The following is a 21,393-nucleotide window of genomic DNA, read 5'->3' as shown; positions in this document are numbered from 1 at the left end:
AACACACCGCACTGTTAAAATCAAAAGAACGTTTCTTTTGATCGATTTCCGCCACAACAATTTATTTCTGAAGTTTATTAAAAACAAAGCATTAAAACAGGCAGTGGTGAACACTTCTTAATATGAAGTAATTTGTCTTCCCCTCGGCGATCCGTTGCTCAGGTGCAATGTTGCATGATCAATAATTAATGGTTGATAAGCTGTAGGATGCATTGGTAGCCTTTATAGCACATGCCACTCGCTCCCTCTGAAACCCGAGAATTTGCTGGTGACGCTCAACTGCTTTGCATACAGGGCACGCATATTTACCAAGCTCTCACGATAGAACGTTTAGGTTCGGCGTTAGCAATGAGAGGGGAATACACTAGCGTACACAGAAGGCCTATATACAATAATCGTTGTTTACCAAATACCCATGTTTCTTGATGACTGTGATTTTGAAGACTCGCTACAGCCAGCTTTAGTTAGGCAAAAATAATGTTATTAATATTTTAACTAAGAAGTAGTTCAGAGGGTCAGGTTGGGGGGTTTGGGTCTGCCCTCTTCTGTCATTTCCTATAAGGTTACATTACTTCATTATTGTTCCCCGTTAGATTTTGTTGATGGAACTTCAAAAGGTGGTCTTACATATCTTTTTTCCCTCACTTGTCTCTCCATGACATTCACACTGTCCCTGTCATCCCAGCCTTCTTCATTTGCATCCTTCCTCTCCACCCAGCTGTTTTTTCAATGGTGTGGCCTATCAGGTCCAGTCATGCTGCCCCGCTACTCTCCCTCCATCCCCTAGTGTTTGCACTATTAGATCTCTCATCCTGTAGGGCCACTGCTGCTAGACTACTGAACTAGACATTGTGAACCCTATACGATGATCAGGAGCAGGCAAGCCTTCCATTCCTTCAGAGTGAGCAGTGGGGATTGGGGTTTGGGAAGGTGGAGTAAAACATGGAAAATCCTGAGTGGGTGATAACGCTCTGCTAACCATACATTTTTGCTTCCCTTTGGTGGAGAGACCTTTTTGATAGCTTGAGAGGTAAAAGAGAGTAAGCATCAATTTCAATCACAATGACAATATAACCAATGTAGTCATGCAATAAAGCCAGGACTACTAGATGAAGTGAAAGGGGTTTATTTCAAACTCAGAAACAAGCTAATATAAATGGGTCTCAGAAGGGGAAATGGCCACTACAACGCGGCCATTTCCACGCATATTTACCAAGCATGCATTACAAGGTCTGCATGGTTACCATGAATAGCCTTTACCACGCATAGCTTTACTACGATATACGTAGTTAAGGCATGTCTGTTAAAGGCTAAAATTAAAAAAGTGGGCTTGGGGGGGTCTCCCCCCCACAAAAATGTGTGCAAAAAAAAAGAGGGCTTGGGGGGTTTCCCACCCCCCAAAAAAACGCACCTGTTTAAATAGCGATGTGAAGGCAATCGGGAGGCAATCAGCGTCGTTAGAGGAAATGGAAAGACACTTCAATTTCCTCTTTACGATGTGCAATGTCAACTCGGAAAATCATAGAGAAGAGACGATGTGGAGAGGTAAGGGGAATTTTAGAATTAAAAAAATAACGCAAGGGTCCGATTTTAGGGTTGGGGCAGAGGAGGGGTATTTGTAAGAAGGGTTTAGGGGTGGGGGAATAACCTTTACCAAGAGTATGCCCTTACCATACATGAATTTACGAAAATCGTTGTAAAAGTTTGCATGGTAAAGAAATATTCGTGGTAAAGGTTATGAGTGGGAATGGCACTCGCATTGTAACGCATGCGTGGTAAAGGTGTAGTGTAGTTCCTATTTTCCCTATAGGCCCTGCGCATTGGAATAACATAAACAGCAGTGTAGACGTAGGACTGCGGTCTTATAGGTCTCTACTGACTATGTTAGACTTAATTTAGGTTTGCGCCAGCTAGCTCAGAGGTCACTGGAAACTTTCTTAACTGAATAGGAAGTGATCAGCTTCCCTGGCTCAGACAAGAAGGGATTCAGCTTCCGACAACCGCATACACATGACAACTTTGCTCCCCAGAATAAGAGTCAATCTCTAGAGTCTTGTGAAAAATAGGCAGCTATTTCACTCAGTCAGTTGTGCAGATTTAATTTCACCAGGGTGCAGAGAATAGAGAGACGGGCGTTTTCAATAAAAGATATTATTTATTGAGCAGTCTTCCTTCTCATGCAAGAGAAATGAATTGCCACGATTCCAAGACTTGTTATTATAAAAAGTGCGTACAGTAAAAGGAGTATTACGAAATAATACCGTAAAAGCATTGATATGGTTTCTTAGCCATAAGATAGTTAAAATGAATAAAATATGCATGCGTGGTAAAGGTGTAGTGTAGTTCCTATTTTCCCAATAGGCCCTGTGCATTGGAATAACATAAACAGCAGTGTAGACGTAGGACTGCGGTCTTATAGGTCTCTACTGACTATGTTAGACCTAATTTAGGTTTGCGCCAGCTAGCTCAGAGGTCACTGGAAACTTTCTTGACTGAATAGGAAGTGATCAGCTTCCCTGGCTCAGACAAGAAGGGATTCAGCTTCCGACAACCGCATACACATGACAACTTTGCTCCCCAGAATAAGAGTCAATCTCTAGAGTCGTGTGAAAAATAGGCAGCTATTTCACTCAGTCAGTTGTGCAGATTTAATTTCACCAGGGTGCAGAGAATAGAGAGACGGGCGTTTTCAATAAAAGATATTATTTATTGAGCAGTCTTCCTTCTCATGCAAGAGAAATGAATTGCCACGATTGCAAGACTTGTTATTATAAAAAGTGCGTACAGTAAAAGGAGTATTACGAAATAATACCGTAAAAGCATTGATATGGTTTCTTAGCCATAAGATAGTTAAAATGAATAAAATATATACATTCATATATACATTGGCTAACGACCTCAACTGGTGCTTCTAACTACGCCTACCCCGGTGTACCTGACCTAAGCCTAATACGTGGGAGGGAGTAAGTAAGTAGCAGTTTAAGTTAAGTTGGTTTTGCCAAGAGTTTGCTTCAAGAATTCTCTCTAAGGGTTTAGTCAGCACGGTACCTCTGGAATAGAATGTATCTGGTATCTCCCTCTTAGGACCCGATATCCCAGTCACCCGCAAGGGTAGGCTGGAAACGCCAGAGCTGGATTTTCTCGGCAGGAGAAAAGACAGCATCTTTCTCAGCACGTCAAAGAGGAGGGGCAGCGTCCGTGGGCTTCTCGCATCTGCTGGGCTCTCTGCAAGGGGACAGCTGCTCTGCTCCAGTATTCACCACCACCGTGTGTCTGCTTAAGGCAACGTTGGTATATTTATACCTGAAAGGTGGCAAGTTTGACCTAAGTTTTTGGACATAATACGTCAATAAAGATGTCACTAAGAACTGGTCGTTCTTACAGTGCTCGCAGGAGTTCTATTACTAATTAATACAAAGCAAGCGGGGCTTTCCCAGGTTGCTGGGGGTTTGGTATGTCAAAAGAACTCGGTGTGCTATCTAGTAATCTAAGGAAGTGGCTTCTGCTGTGTCATGGACTGCAGAGGCGAGTTACTGAAATATGGCTCTGATTATTATGCCATTATAGGGATATGTATTGATTATAGCCGTATAGGGGCATGAGGTCACAATATTGATCGGGGTCCTAGATAAAACACATCACCCACTCCACGAATTTATGTCCATCAATTACTAAAAACTTAAGCAATAAGATGCACGTGTATTCCTACCCACCCCAAAATACATTTTGCATTTGAAATGGTGTACATGAAATACATGAAAATGATAATAGGTACTGTACGTTTTAAGCAGAGTAATCATTCCCAAAAAAATTTGCATATATATTCAGTTGAACGATTTTGCGAAAAATTACACATGAAATGTGTCTTAATACAGAAAAGAAGGGCGAGTCTATTCCATCACATATAAATACAATTGCTGTAAAATGTGCTAGAGGCTGAGGTAATATTTTGTCTCTAGATCTACTAAAAATAGAAGCTCTGTTCTTTTTGAATAGTTCTACTTTAAGCAAAGTTCGTGTGCCAGAAAAAAGGTAAATATTTTGGAAAAAAATAATTTCATGGTGAGCTGGGAAAAAATAGTTTCAAAAGCTTTTCAGTAGCTTTTGTTTATCAAAGCTGAAGGCCGAATTCAGAGTTCATGGGAACGCTGTGTGCCGGATTGTTTTCAAAAAAGTTATTGTTTCTGTTCAGGGGAGAACATCATTTCAGACAGGCTCGCAAAGAATTGGTCTAAATATTCAGTTGACAGTTCGACCAAGCTCGATAACGCTGTAACTTGGCAGTTGTGAGAATGATTGCTATCATCGATTTCAGGTTCAGCAATGCTCACAGAAGGTCGTACCTGGGTTTTGTTGCTTTCATTTCTTGCTTCACTGCCACCACCTAATCGTAGCGCAGGAGTCTCAACGAATGCCGTCATCAGGATTGGTAACCGCTGGGGACAACACGTTGCGTGAGCCGTTACTGGACGTAGCAAAGTATCGACATCCATTGCTACTGCTGATTGTAGTGCAAGACAGGTGTCCAACACGCATTCTTCTCCTCATAGCATACATCGAAACACATGTAAGATGCCGGTCGGCCATATAGGTCTGAATGAAAGAAACCAGGTCATATTCAGATCTCTTAGCCGGGCTAGTCCAAGGACTTTAGTTATGCGGTCCCGGTAGCTTATTGCTAGGATCGTTTCTTGCATCCTTGCCGGAGTCATGTCTGTGTTTTGGCTTGCCATATCGGAGCAGGAGGGTCAAAAATAAAATACCTGCTACGAGTCCCAAAAATAATGGTAAGCAGCCAAAGACCGAATGGACAAAATTAGGAAAGATGCCCAGAACTGCTTCGAAGGGTGTTAACTGTCCCGAAAAAATTGTCTTAAATACATTCGAGATACCACTGGCATTCAACATATTTAGGATTTGGCTGAGCATTTCTGTGAAATGCATGGGGCAATTTGTTGATAAAAGTGTATGTGTCTCTGCAGTTGTCCTTGAAACTTGGAGATCATACGTCTCTTTTGATGACGTAATGGGCACTGTTGTCTGTAAAATCACAGACTTCATTCTGCTTAAAGTATCAATTTTATAGAAGAGATATTCAACGGAGGCCAAATCGGAGCCACTGAGTCTCCAGGGCCATTTGGATACAATGCTTGCATACAGCAAGTGACCATGGAGCTGACGCTTAAGAGATATGCTTTCCCTGGCACCAAGCCACAACAGCTGTGATCCGTTATTAGAACGTAACTCCCGTTAGAAAGTTGCCTAAAGAATGGCTCTATCTGTGTCGCAGATGTGCTGTGCTGGTGTTTGCAGCCATTCAAGGCATAGTTTCCCTACACTGTATGTTGTTACTAACCCTGGATGTTGTCTCTGGGAGTATCTAGGGTCTGGTCTGGTCATTTTTAACCCCTGTAATTTGTTCAGGAATCTGTCTTGAAATTTATTCGTGTCTGTAGGCCAGATTAACCACTTTTTCCAATCAGGATGTGTTCTGTTTTCATTTAAAATTTGGGATACGTCTACCTCAATATCTGTGGTTGCATTATCAGGTATTGGCTTTGGAATAGACGGTTTGTTAAGGTCTTTAATCTTGGATAGGCCAAGACAAGTCATTTGTTGAACTGTGTCATTCAAGAACATTATTTGTTCTGGGATCATGCAGGCTCGAAATAATGCTTCTAGGCCTTGTACCTGCCAATCTTTTGTACCCCAGATCGTTTTTGTTTCAATGTTATTTTTCCAGAAATCAAAACCAAATGTAATCAATTTTTCATAAAATGCTTCTGAATATATCAATTTAGTATTTGTCAGCATGGTTTTTGTCCCTGTTTTATCTAACAGTTTCTAATAAAATGTTCCTGCATCACTTGTGTTAAACCCTGAGAAATATTGGAATTTCTCATAGAATGTTTTTGAACTGCTTTTAGGTGGAGTAGCACAATGTTCCCATTGGTTATATTTAAAAACATTTCTAGGTTGAGCAGATTTATGTAAATAGTGATCTGCATAATGAGTAAAACAGTACATCTGTTCATAATTCGATGAACCTTGCAAATAATCATGTTCTGTAAATTTTGCTGACAAAACTAAATCCAACAACATATTATTTATACTTTCAAAGTCCCAATCATCAGAGAATGTACTTGGTCCCTTAATGACACCTTAAACTGATGAGGATACTTCAAGAGTTCGACCGGGCCATATATTTCGTAGTCTGTCTTGTCCCAAACTACCCCGCTGGGTATTGGAATGGCTGTGACATTCACTGATGATAGTTCTCTTTTCTCGAAGTGAGATGATTTGTGAGGCTTCAGAACTAAGTTGATGTTCTGACTTGCTGTGTCCATTGTACTGTATTTTCCCTCAATGAATTTTCCCAAGCAAAGTACCATGATGAGCCAAAGCAGGAAGAAAAATACACCTAGCCCAATCCAAAATTCTAACCATGGAGAAATAAGATAGGTTTCTTTGAGTTGATTAAAGAGTTCTGTTGCTTTTTCTTTAAAAGTCTTTGTTGCTGGCGTCACTTCAGGGTCGCTTAGATCTTCAGAACAGTTATTGAGATTGATGAAGTAGCCAGATGCAGTTCTGTCGATTGTTGGAATTGTTTTCTCAAATCAAAAGAGACTTTATTTGGTATATTTCAACCATAAAGGTGCATTAAGACGTACAATACATACATCAAATATCATTAGATAAAATATAATTACAGGTAATGAGAGAACTGGCTACATTAAATCTATTAATTCATTCATTGGTCCAGACAAATTCGTAGTTTAAGAGACAATTAAAAAAATTCAAGAACTTGAAGGACACTATCACTGTGCAGCAATTGTAAATATAAAAAGGCTGGTCGTATCTGATTAAAATTCATTTTTTTTAAAAGAGCAATTAAAAAGCGTTTACGAGGGAATTCATAAAATCTGCATAAAAACATAAAGTGCATCATATACTGTGGAGACTTTCCGCCGCAGCCACAGGATGATGGATTTTTACAGAAACTCTCCTTTTTAGGTCTGATAAGCAGATGTTGAAACAGGTTAAATCTAAATCTTGTTAGTAAGAAATTGTCGTGAGTACTGAAAGTGCCGAGTAGGTAAGGCTTTGTTGTCAAACATGTTTTAACCATACTAAATTTCCTTACACTTACTTTTTGTAACTCAACACCCTCCCTCACAGCCTTCTTTCGTTGAAGAAACGCCTGCTTGACTAGATCAATGTCCGCCTTTCCAATTCCTGACGGGTGTTCAAACAGATCAGGACGACCCATCTCAGAAAAACAGGTTTTTAAGTACTTCAGCCAGGGAGTGCCTGGCGCGTTATCAAGGGCCAAGAAATCATTAACAATTAGATGTGTTAGGGGAATATCTTCGCATAACCACATTTTCAACCAGCATAACAGAGGTCGTAGGGACAGGATATCGCTCAAATACCCCACTCCTAGTTCCTCGTGAACTGCAAAGTTGGAGGTGGAGGCCGGAACACACAGAATCCGTTTGTAAAACGAATTTTATGTGGTCTGAAGTTGTTCCCCAGCCATGTAGCCCCAAAGCTCACTCCCGTAGGCTCCGGTTGCTACAGATTTTGCGTCATATAGTTTAATCATAGCAGCCGTAGGCTTTTTACCAAGTTTTGAATCAAAATTAAAAATGGTGGCATTAACCCTAGTCACGTCACATCTTTTCTTAGCGAGTTGTGGGGCCCAAGATAATTTGGAGTCAAATAGAGTTCCTAGATAGGAGAATGTGTTAGAAAATGGTATTACTGCCTTATCTAGTTTGAAGGTGTATTGTCTCTTTGGCTGTTTCACCACCTGCATAATGAAAGATTTAGAGTTGTTCACTAACAGATCTCTATCTTCCATGAACTTTTTAAATGCATTAAGTAGTAATTGGAGGCCTTTTTCAGTTCTTGCTAACAGCACCGCATCATCTGCGTATAACAGAATGGGGATGCTTCTTTTCCCCACTCTTGGACTATCTGATTTCACCTCCTGTAAAACGCCATCCAGCTCATTTATATAAAAGTTAAAAAGGAAAGGAGCTAGTATGCAGCCTTGCCGCACCCCCTTCCCTGTTCTAAAATCATCAGTTACTGACAAGTCTTGGCAGTACCTTATATTTGCACTTGTGTTGCTATGGAGGTCAACCAAAAAGTTTATAATACCGCTGTCTACTCCTTTGTCCCTCATGGACCCCCACAGCTTCCCTCTGTTCACACAGTCGAAAGCTGAGGATAGGTCCATGAAGGCCAGATGGACTGTGCCCTTTTGGGCAATAGTATATTTACTAAGTATTAGGAAGAGATTTAAACATTGTGTTGTGGTCGAGCGGCCGTTACAAAAACCATATTGGGTAATAGACATAATGTTGTTATCCCGTGTCCACTCAGATAGACGCCGCAGTACAATTCTCCCCACTAGTTTCGCCATGGAGTTAATTAGGGAGATAGGCCTGTAACAGAGAGGGCTATCCCTATCCCCCTTTTTAAATATAGGCACAATGGTGGAGAGCCCCCATGATGACGGGCATCCAACTCTCGCGGCTGCGTTAATACCCGTCACAATATTCGGGGCCCAGAAATTAGGATCAGATTTAAAGAGATCCGGGGGTATCCCATCAGGGCCTGGTGATTTGCCCGCTGTGAGCCCCTCTATTCACACTAAAACCTCTCCTATACTAACATTAAGACAAGGACCCCCTTTAGTGCATTCAAAAGATACAGCATTAACTTCACATCCCCCATACAATAGTTTAAAATGTGCAACCCATTCATCTTTTGTTATAACACATTCTAATCCCTCACCCGAGTCTTTCACCAGGAAGGGTTTCTTAAGCGCCGCCCAAAATCTAGCACTGTTTTTCAATGTTTGTGGTTCCAGGATCTCAGCCCAAGCCTCATTCTTCAGTACCTCCTTCTGTGAGGCAATGACTGATTTATATTCTTTACGTGATCTCTGTACTAATTCCTTGTTTCTTGGTTTTACCGACAAGGCAGCTCTGAGATCACGAGCTGCTTTAGAGCATTCCTTGTTGAACCACCTCGGGCCCTCCCTCCCTCTACTCTTTAGAGGTTCTGTCATTGAAATAGCTATTTTATCTGTTAAGCTCTGAAAATCAGACAGGACCTGAGTTGGGTCAGAATCAACCAGAGTGCATCTAGCGATTATATCGCTACAGTTATTTTGGATGTTCTGGTATATAAGGTCCGGGGTGCACATGGACCATTTTAGGCGGCGTCTGCCATCAGTTGCTGTTACCCTACCCTTAACCAGGTTATGACTTTCTCTAGCCACCCAGGGCCCCCTTAAATGTATGGTCAGAGGGTTGTGGTCGCTAAGTGGATTATTATCTATAGAAAATGAAAGCACAAAGACCTGCATGGGTAAGGTTAACAACATATAGTCAATAATCATCCCCTTTCCATGCCCTTTAAAAGTAGGGGTGAAAAAACGCTTTGAGGGGTCACATAGTGCCATTGCTATAGTGAGACCATGATCATTGAGAAGGTTATTAAAACAGGCCCCCTCCGTGGTATGTTCCAGATGTAGACCATTTAATCTGGGACAGTGTAATTCCTGGAGGTTTTTCCCTAGGGGATCACCACAGGGGTGAATATTAAAATCGCCCATGATCAACAAATTATGTGAGCAGTCCCTCATTGAGGTGCCTATATAGTCATTTAAAATTTCTAGGTTGCCATAACTTGTAACATTATTAATAGAGTTGTAAAAATTGATCAAGCCAACCTTACAATTGCCAGCAGATAAAACTAGACCTTGTATACCAAGATTGCTTGATGACCTGCTAACGATTGTACATGTCAGTGCTACCGATATAAACATTACCATACCACCCTTTGGTCTTCCCCGGTTTGCTGATATAGCAGGTACAAAGTATGCCTTATAACCTTCAATGTACATTTCACATTTTACTGACATGGGGCCCGATGTAGGTACCAAATACCGGTCGGAAACGGCCGATTTCGGCCGTTTCCGACCGGTATTTGGCCTACTGAGATGTAGGGGACCTTTTTTTGTCCGATTCGGTATTTTACCGATTCGGTAAAATTACTGAATCGCAAAAATACCGAATCGGTAATTTTACCGATTTTTTTAATTTGGGATGTAGGTGGGACTACTTTCAGTCCCAAAGGCCCTTCAGATTCGGTATTTTAACACCCAATCCAATTGGGTGTTAAAATACCGAATCCAGGTGTGCATGCACATGTGTGCATGCACACCTATGCCATGTGACAGACAGACATGCCCTTAGGGCATGTCTGTGTGCCACATGGCTCACATGCCTTTTTTTGGGGTGCTGGAGGGTGTCAAAGTGACACCCCCTGCACCCTTGCACAAATCGGTAATTACAGAATCGGTAATTACCGATTCGGTAATGCCCATTGATTCCTATGGGCTTCAAGGCCCATAGGAAGCAATGGGGGATACCGAATCGGTATTTACAGAATCGGTAAATACCGAATCTTACAGATTCGGTATTTACAGAATCTGAAATACCTACATCTCCCCCCCTCTAATTTACCACTTCATAAATACCGATTCGGTATGATTCGGTATTTATGAAGTGGTAAATGTAGATTTACCTACATCGGGCCCCAAGTCTCTTGTAGGCAGATAATCTGAAAGCCCCTAATGTATGATAACCAGCTTTCATCTTGCATTTTGTTTTCTCAGCCCGCCACATTCCAACATATGAGATTATTTTTAGGTGTTGTTGGTGAAGTCACCTCTATCTGTTGTCCTGCAGGGGACTGTACGATACTCTGACCATCCGAGACCCTCAGTCAGTCGCAGGCATCCAGCCCTGAAAACATTTCAAAGCGATTATGTATGGGAACATTGTACCCTCTCATGCTCTGATTGTCAGCATTAAAATTTGCTACCGGTGTCTGCCAACCATTCAGCCCATTGATATTATTGTTATACATATATGGTACTACCGGAATTGGAGTCTGAGCATGTGATATAGGCCTGTACCCACGAGGATTTTTATGGGAATTCTGGTCAGGCGCATAGAAGTATCCCAGGGGGCGCACACAGACACTGTTTGCGTTGTAAACTAATGAGGATGCGCGCAGTAAGACTGTCGCAACATGTTGGGGGTGCTGGAAATTAACAACCACACAGTCCCCCGTGGTCGCTTTCCTCGAAGGGCCAACCCAATTGACCCTTTCAGTTGAAATAATTTGGTTGTAGTAGTGAGTTGGGTAACCACAGTTTTTATTTAGCCACGCTACCGTTTTATTTTTTAGGGACTCATGGGATTCTCCATGTGGTTGGGCTGGTACTTCTTCGTAGCATGGAACATTGGTTAGCACCACCACATATGGCACACAATCAGGGGAGAGATTTACATTCCTAAGTTTAGCCCTCTGTGGAGCCGCTGCGCGAATACCCAGGGATGCAGGGGCCTGTTGAATTGGTTGGTTTACTGGTGCTGTAGATAACACAGCCCCAGCGCCAGCGCCAACCGAACTTTGAGGGTTTGGCTGCTGCACACTCTGTCCCCTGGCTGCATTCTCCTTCCCACCCCTACCATGAATGATTTTAGGGGCTGTAACTCCTGGGGCGGGGGTCAAATGTGCCACCACCAAGCTGCCCAGTCTTTCTAGCTCAGAAGCTACCGCTTCCAATCTAGACATTCTTGGGCTGATTAGATCTATAATTTTGGCCTCCAACTTTCCTACTATTGAGTTTATTAATGCTTCTAGGTTGGAGGCAGATAAAATTACTCTCCCCTCATTATTGCCCTCTTGGTTAGTTTCTTTTGGATCGGGTTACTTGCGCTGTTAGCGTTACTGGCTTTGGAGTTATTGGGTGGATTAGTATGAGATTTCGTTTTTAAAGATTTCCCCCCACACCTCCCTTGAGTCTTTCTGCACTTCCAACTGGTCTTTGTGTGGAAGGGGCCTCTACTAACTCTTCCACTGCTGAGTCTTCCTCCGAAGTATTAAGAAGGTCCACGGGCTTTTCAGAGTGTACCTGTGCCTGTACCGCTATGCTGGATCCTTCTGTACTATGTGGGGGGTGTTCTAAAGTGCCTTCTAATCCTTCTGCAGTTTCATTGGGCACATTATCCATAGTAGGGGGAAGACTTTTACTGCCTAGTGAGGCCCTACGTTTCTTGTTTATTTGCGTAACTTTTTTTACCAGGAAGGTATCCATGGTGCGTAGGCCAGGTGTTAATGGATCCGGAATTATTTTGGGCATGTTAGCAGGGGACGGGAAGCCTATATTGCCTCAATGTAATGCAACAGTTACCATACGGTACAAAAATGAATTAAAATGGAATATGAATAGTTCAATGTCTCACTTGAATGTACTAGGTCCTTACGTTGGGGCCAGGTTCCGTGGCCCGTCCCGGTCACTGAGGGCCAGAGAGAGCCGTTGCCCTTACGGCGGTGCCTGCCGGTCAAAGAATGCCCCCCACAGAGCGCTCGGCGCTCCGGTCTTTATTGGCGCCTCCGGGCGCAGCCTCTCACGTCCCGGGTGCGCCTCTGTCGCTGGGGCACCTGGGAACTGTGGTCTGCTGGTGGCGTGGACTGCTGGTAGACCGGCCGTTTCCCTCACGGCGCTCGCTGGTCAGCAGGTAAATAAAGTACAGAGCCGTTGCCCTCACGGCGGTGCCTGCCGGTCAAAGAATGCCTCAATTTGCATTTCAGTAGCACATTCTGATCATTGTAGACTGGTGTTTCACGACGAACTGTTTCAATTTGGGTTTCAAGAGGCACAAGTTCCATTGCATTTCTGCATAGTCCTTTTTTGTTCACTGCAGGTTTATCAAATGTGATTAGTCTTTCAGTTTGAACCTCTTGGATACTAGCAAATTTGGGTATTCTGTTACTTCTTGGGAGTCCACTGGGCCTACTATTTATTATAGGCAACATGATTGTGGTTTTACCAAGTCGATGGATACAACTCTGTTCTCCTTTTTACCAGCAAGGGGTGGTAGTACTACTGATCTTGTTCCGTTGATTGCTAAGACAGGTACTGCTTTTCTGTAAGAAGGCCCAAATTCCTTCTTCACCGCTATTTTTTCTCTGACCAGATCCCCAATCTTTGGAATCCAGACAGGTCTTGCTGGGACAGTTGGTGTGTCTTCAGTGGTTATTGGCTGCTGCTTTAACTTTATGTTGCTCAGGGCTTTCTTGTTTCATTTAAGTCTTGTAAAACAGCCAAACGATGTTTGATGTCAAAGTCTTTTTTATTATCTTCTACCACTGAAGCATGACTATCTAAGTCCTGAACATACTTTCTAGTTCCGAACAATAGATTGTACCATTTGAAACCTTTTAGAGAATTTCTTGGCAAGTTGTTAAGACTACGTTGGACACTTGTTAAATGCTGGACCCACCCATCACCCGAACCTAATACCTTTGCTGTTATAGATTGCTTTATGTCTCGGTTTTTTCTTTCCACTACCCCATTTCCCTCAGGATGGAAGGGACAAGAGAACCGCAATCCAATGCCCATGCTGGTCATGGCCTCCTTATAAGCTCGAGAGCTAAAAGCAGGACCCTGGTCAGAATGAAGCATGGCAATTGGATATGTGCTGATAAAGACTCGCAAATCTTTTATAACAGTTCTGGCGTCAGCCGAATGCTGGGGCCACATTTTTTAGTGAATATAGTCTTAAAAAAGTAATTAATAAGACGCTGGATTTCATGTGTAGATAGCCCTATGCTACCAACAGAAATGACCATGGCATTGCCCCGGTTGGCTCGTTACTGCGGTCTCTGTTGCAGTTTGGATAGCCCTTCGCAAATTTATAATGTTGCAGACTCATCCCCGGCCACCAGTATTCTGATTGTAATTCTGTCAGAGATTCCTTCATCTGTTTGTGCCTCGGACCTTCACCCATATATGCGTCTGCCATCAATAAGTATCGCTGGTTAATGTTTGGAATTACCCTATCCCCCACTCCAGGGATTCGACCAAAAGGAACGGAGTTTGCATCAATTCCGTGTGTATAATTGAGTGGATAGTTCACAGGTAGTGCTGCACAGTTGTCTTTTGAAGACGTTTTTACCGCCAGCATGGTTTCCCCGTCTATGTATTTTTCTGAACGCTTTTTTGTGGCTACGGAAGCCGGTTTAGTTGCTTCCACTGTGGCTGAGTTAGCCAATGAATTCCATGCAACGTGAACTCCATCACGTTGATGACTCAGAGTGTGTATCACATGAGTCTTTTGTAAACGAACTACTTGTTTCCAAAGCATTTTATGCTTGATTGTGGCACCTGTGTCATCTTTGTAATCATTTTGAACCCAGTTCTGCAAATCATTATTGTAAGAATTGACGCAAAAATGCAAATCACACACGATTAGTGTCGGGGAATGTCTGACAAAATATCGAAAACAAAAATATCGATATACAAAAATATCAGAACAAAAATATCGAAGTCAAAAATATAGGAATCCTATCCCTAACAAGGTAAGTACAAATATATCGAAAATAAAATATAGAATGACAAAAATATTGTTTTTTGTAAAATATTGTTTTTTTAAATATAACTAAAATGTAATATTAACAAAATAATACTTATAAATGTAATAAACATATTTAAAAATGTACTATAATATTTAAAATTAATACATAATGTAATACAAATTAATATTAATAAATATATAATACATAATATATTTTTCATTAATAATAACTCTAAATTAATTATTGTCATAACTTAAAAACAAATAAAAATGTAATAAATTACTAATACATTTATTTACATAAAATATTCACATAAATAACAATTAATAACAAAATAATATTAATAAAAAAGCTAAATACATTTTAGATAGCGTATGAGTAAAAATTACTATTCCCACTCCAGAGAGTGCGACAGTAGGGAAAGTGTTGGATAGCGTAGCAGTACCAATTACTATTCCCACTCCAGAGAGTACAACAGTAGGGAAAGTGTTGGATAGCGTAGGGTTAAAAATTACTATTCCAACTCCAGAGAGTGCAACAGTAGGGAAAGTGTTGGATAGCGTAGGGGTAACTATTACTATTCCTACTCCAGAGAGTGCAACAGTAGGGAAAGTTTTGGATAGCGTAGGGGTAAAAATTACTATTCCCACTCCAGAGAGTGCAACAGTAGGGAAAGTGTTGGATAGCGTAGGATTAAAAATTACTATTCCAACTCCAGAGAGTGCAACAGTAGGGAAAGTGTTGGATAGCGTAGGGTTAAAAATTACTATTCCAACTCCAGAGAGTGCAACAGTAGGGAACGTGTTGGATAGCGTAGGGGTAACAATTACTATTCCAACTCCAGAGAGTGCAACAGTAGGGAAAGTGTTGGATAGCGTAGGGGTCAAAATTACTATTTCCACTCCAGAGAGTGCAACAGTAGGGAAAGTGTTGGATAGCTTAGGGGTAACAATTACTATTCCAACTCCAGACAGTGCAACAGTAGGGAAAGTGTTGGATAGCGTAGGATTAAAAATTACTATTCTAACTCCAGAGAGTGCAACAGTAGGGAAAGTGTTGGATAGCGTAGGGGTAACAATTACTATTCCTGTTCCAGAGAGTGCAACAGTAGGGAGAGTGTTGGATAGTAACAAATACTATTCCCACTCCAGAGAGTGCAACAGTAGGGAAAGTGTTGGATAGCGTAGGGGTAACAATTGCTATTCCAACTCCAGAGAGTGCAACAGTAGGAAAAGTGTTGGATAGTGTAGGGGTAAAAATTACTATTCCCACTCCAGAGAGTGCAACAGTAGGGAAAGTGTTGGATAGCGTAGGGGTAACAATTACTATTCCAACTCCAGAGAGTGCAACAGTAGGGAAAGTGTTGGATAGCGTAGGGGTTTAAATTACATACTTATAAATTACATCTATCAATTAATTAATTATTTAAAATTAATTACCAATTAATTAAATTTATTTACCAATTAATAAAAATAAATGTATTCTTCCTACTAATTAATAATTAATTCTACATAATGAAATTACTTCCCACCCTATTCCCCTATAAACCCATACCTGCTACAAAACATATTTATCAATTAATTAAAAATAATTACCAAAATAAATAAATATAATTACCAATTATTTTTAATTAATGTATGATTCCTACTAATTAATAATTATTTAAACATTATTACATTACTTCCAAACCTATTCCCCTATCGACTCATAACCCGCTACAGAACATATTTATCAATTAATCACTTAATTAAAATTATTTACTAATAATTCTCAATTAATTAATTAATAATTCCTACTAATTAATAATTAATTTAACATAATTAAATTACTTCCCACCCTATTCCCCTATAAACCCATAACCCGCTACAGAACATATTTATCAATTAATCAATTAATTAAAATTAATTAAAAATTAATTCTCAATTAATTAATTAATAATTCCTACTAATTAATAATTAATTTAACATAATTAAATTACTTCCCACCCTATTCCCCTATAAATCCACAACCCGCTACAGTACTAAAATACAATATTTAATTAAATTACATTAAAAATAAATAATAAAACATAATAAATACAATATAATATACACACAATTTATTTAAAAATCGATATTAGTAACATCGAAATTATTTATTTCGATATTATTGACATTGATATTTAAAACTTCGAAATTACTAATATCATACTAATATCGATATTAAGACTGTCGATATTACTTACCTTCTATATTATGTCCCATCGATATTTAAACTTCGATATAATTGTATATCGAAATTTAAAACTCGATATTTTGTCTGTGTACCGTGTCGGGAATTCTCGTTCAGCATTTTCAAGCGCCATCTTTAAAGATCTGATTTCAGCTCGCTGAGCCGAACATTTTCTCAGTGATTCAGTTTTTGTTATTTTCGGTCTGAATTTACCGCAGAGCCAGCGACCTTTAACAATCGCGCAGGCTGAATCGTAGGATTTTTCATCTACATTGTAATGCTGTACAAATCTGTCTGTATAGATTATACAAGAGTACTGTTCTAGAGGCAAAATTTCGATTGGCAGAGGATATTCTTTTTCATATTTTAAATCATTCAGTTTTTTCATGTTTGGGACAAAATAGTATGTCACGTCTTCTGCAGCAAGAGAATTTTCCCACTGTATCCATTTCGGATCTAGTGCCACTGTTTTTAGATTTACTGGGCTAAATAGCCCCTCGAAGGCTGATTCTGCTGTGAAAACAGTTATTCTTTTGCCTTGGGCTAGTGCTCGTTCTCTTGTTATAGCAGTTTGAACTGCCTTTACAGTATTTTCTGTGAGACTGAATGCTTTTTCTGCTTGTGTGTACAAATGTGATTTGTAAGCTATTGGTACCGTTTCTCCCTTATTAGAGGTCAGGTACGTGAATCCGTATCTTCCTGGGATGACCCGGATTACAAGGATGCGTGTATTGTCACGTGTTTCTAATTTTGTTTTAGCTAACATGACTGTTTGCAGTGATCTCAAAATTTCTGTGTGTTTTTGAGTCCAGTTGATTGGTTTAAAATCTGTTTTTTTTAACTCATAAAGAGGTTTAACCCTCTCTGCATAGTTTAGAATGTAAGTTCTTCCGAAATTCAGGAAGCCTAGAATCGATTGTAAGTTCCTCAGCGTTTCTGGTGCTTGGAGTACAGCGCACTTCTCTAAGAAGTTGTCCGCTAGGCTTTTTCCTTCACTTGATAATTCGTATCCTAAAAATAAGACTTTTAGATGGACAATTCGTGACTTTTTAAAGTTGAATTTGTAACCCTCTGCTGCGAACCCAAGTATTATGGTGTTCACTCTTTTCAAGTGAGTATCCAAGGCGTCGTCTGTGAGATAGATGTCATCGACATAAGATAACGCCTCATCATCATACATTTGTAGGAACTCTGTTACTCTGGCTGAGAATAGTCCTGGGCTGTTCTTGAATCCCTGTGGGAGCCTACAGAAATTTTTTCTGTGACCCCATTATTGAGAAAGCGGTCAAGTACCTGCTTTCTGGTGCAATATTTTGACAAAAGAACCCATTAGATATGTCTAATGTTGTTTTGTATTTTTTGCGAACTATGTTATTCATTAGTGCAGCACTATGCGAATTTTGTACCGCAAATGTTTTGCAACATGAGCTAAGGTGTCTGTAGTCCAAGACTAGACAATACAAATTGTCCGGTTTGGAGACAGGAAACAAAGGATTGTTCATTTGAGAGGTGCATGTTTCAATTACCCCCTGGTATTCAAGTTGATCTAAAATCTCCCTGACTCGTTTTTTTGCTTCTTGGTTAATTGGGTACTGCCTTTGTGCAGTTGGCTGACATTTTAACTGGATTTTGTGAGGAGGAGAGTCCTCATCCCATCCGACATGATTTTTATATAGTGCAGGTGCTTGAGCTACTGCCCATTTCTTTGCATATATATATTTATTGTGAATTGGAATGTGATCTGAGAAGGCAGGCATAATCATTTCTTCGCCATGAGGGCACTCCCTGACAAACTCTGGGGGCCAATCTTTTTCGGCTAACAGGATGTCATAGCCTTTTGAGAGGTCATCCCGAAACAGACCCCTTATTTTCCTAGTCTTATCTCCCTCTATACGCAGTGTTATTTCGTATATCTTATGAGGTTCGCTAACTCTGGTATCTGCAGTTTCTACTTGAATGTATTCATTCGTGTCCACTGTCTCCAGATTATTCATCAGGATCTTGTGAGCTATGCTGATTTCTGCTGCGCTGTCTAGCATTGTCTGTGCCCACTCTCCGTTTTTCAGCTGTGTCCTCGGTATTCTCGGCATGTTCGATTACTCTAATATTGGCTACCTTCTTTCTTGGAAATTGTAATTTTTTCTTTGAGCAGGTTCCTTGTCTTTGGACTTGGTGTGCTCTTCCCTTGGTTCTGACCGTCCTCTTCTTTCCGATTTTTGCGAAAAAGATTGAGAGGGACGTGTATCAATACTTTGATATCTATCAGGTTTTTTCAAGTTATCCCTATTTCTAAGGTTATATCTTTTCTCAGAGTGCTCCCTCAGTGGAGACTGGTGTTCTCGATTCGGAGTTCTTTCCCTCCGTCGAGGAGACCTTCCTCTGGACTGGTAAACTTTTTCTTTGGGAGTGGATTGTGTATTTCTATCCCAGCTCTTTTTAGGAGTGTTTAGAATCTTTTTAATAAATAATTTTTCAGGATTTTCAAGTAGTTGGGGTTTTACTGGTTTACCACCCAAACTATCTCTACCTAATTCTTCATAGCATTTTTCTATGATTCTGGCAAGCTCAATTGGTTGATCTGTTATAGCTGTTTCTTTCAATTTCTGGGGGATCGCAACAGATGCTGCTTCTCCTTTTATGTTGGCTAGTAATATAGCCGAGAACTGCTTGAAGTCTTTCAGTAATTTCATACCAAGAGTTAAAGCAGGTTCTGGACCATATTCATTCTGAATTTGTTTTAGCACATCTGGTATTACCGCCATGGATGGAACAACATGTGTTTTTGTGTAAATGGAAGCAAAGACTGTACCCCAAGTGTCAAAGTCCTCCACATGTGGTGCGACCCCCATTGGAAGGCAGATAGTCAGAATTCTGTGTTTCTCAATAGGGGTAGTATTCGGGAATACTGCCTCTATTTGAGTAATTTTCTGTGCTAACCAGAAAGGAATTTGTTCCCGTTTTGCGGGTGTTTTTCCAAGACATGGTTGTATGTTCTGTGGTGTAATTTTATTTGTGTTCCCCTGATGAGGGGTTAGCTGTGGAATATTAACAGCTGTTTGGACTGTTGCAGTCCGTATTACATATTGGACTAACTGTCTGTGTATTTTAATTATTAATTTTAGCTGTGCTAAAAGTTCTTCTTTTGACATTTTTTCAATGTCTGGATGTGGTGTGTAGCTGGCTAGAACGGGCCACGTTGCTCCTGGTCTACCTAGTGTACCAAGCCTGGTGATGTGATCATTATGTTTTAGGGCGCCTTTAAACCAGAGCAGGTGCTCTTGGTATTTTAATGGGATTTCAATCTCCTCGAAAGGAGCGTATTCTTCCGGTGGTTCCTCTATTTTGTAATAGTGGAACTCATGTGTTGTAGCGTTTGCTGCTGGAAAGTTTATCCATGAATAGAATACCTCTGTCTGCCGATATGCGTGTGCCTCTATCACGAAAATGACTGTACCACCTCGTGCTGACAGTCTGTTTTCTATAAGTTTTAACGTTATAGTTTTTCTTATGTTTGCCGGGATGATAATCTGTAATGGCTGGATTTTCTGAGTAGGTGGGATCAGCCCCCAGGGGCCCCTCCAACCCAGCCAGAACGTACTCACCTTCCCTCCTCAGGACTCCTCTATCCAGGAACCTGGTACCTACCTGAGGATGGGGAACTCGCAATATACAAGCTCATATTATTAAGAACACCACTAAATCTATAGGGATACTAAGAATACTCACTGATTACTAGGGATATCCATACCCTACACCACACTTATTCACATCAGTTGGTCTCGCGGCCACCCTGACCCAGACCGTTCTACCCTAGGGCAGATATTGCGCACAATCCGGTGCGACTACACATGGGCCTGCAGAACCCAATGCTCCCTTTTCCAAACTGTTCGCAATCCTGCGAAACTACACACTAGTTCAACCTCCTAGTGTTCTCACTTATTCAAGCCACAATCCAGTGGGTATCCACACTGGTTCGACCCCCCAGTGCTCTCATTAACGCCGCATATCAACGACGACCACATTCCTATGAACACCTATACATATATATATATATATTGGGAAGTCTCTTCACTAAGGGTCTGCTACTATAATATTAGGAGTTAGCCAATTAATATCGTGTGCTCCCTATTCTCGGCATCATAGGTCCACTCACTCCCTATTTATGTGATCACCACTTACCTGATTGGGATTACTCATCCATTCACGTGCCTAGCAAACACCTAGGAGCTTTGTTCACCTGGATTGAACAAGAATACAAGGGGACACGTGCCAGTTTTCTACAAACTGGGGGTTGTTTTATTACAGCAATATAAACATTTATACAGATCTAACAAAGACTATAGGTAGAACACACCGCTTGAAAGAGAAGGATTACACATAACAGGAACACTCCGCTGAAAGGGAAAAGATTAGACATAAAGTGTAAGTGTAGCTAATGTGATGAAAACAATATCACCTGATTAGTGTGAAGTCTTGTTCTAGCTGTCATCTGGGTTCCTCTCTCGTCTGTGCCTTGGCTCATCTCAGGCTCTCTCTCCCTCCTGCACTCTTGGGTACACCTCTGCGCTGATCACTCTGTCTCTGGACTCCTCTCCCCCACACGAACTATCTCCACCTTCCGTCTTCAATCTTAATGGTTCCTGCCGGTCTGATCACCGTTCATTCCACTAGCTTATTCACTCTGTCTCTGCGCCAATGTCCAATTAACTCCATCTGCTCCCATAGGTTAGT

Source organism: Lissotriton vulgaris, chromosome 1_1 (genome assembly GCF_964263255.1).
Source record: "Lissotriton vulgaris chromosome 1_1, aLisVul1.2, whole genome shotgun sequence".
Lineage (NCBI taxonomy): Eukaryota > Metazoa > Chordata > Amphibia > Caudata > Salamandridae > Lissotriton > Lissotriton vulgaris.
Note: the sequence above shows the minus strand (reverse complement) of the source record.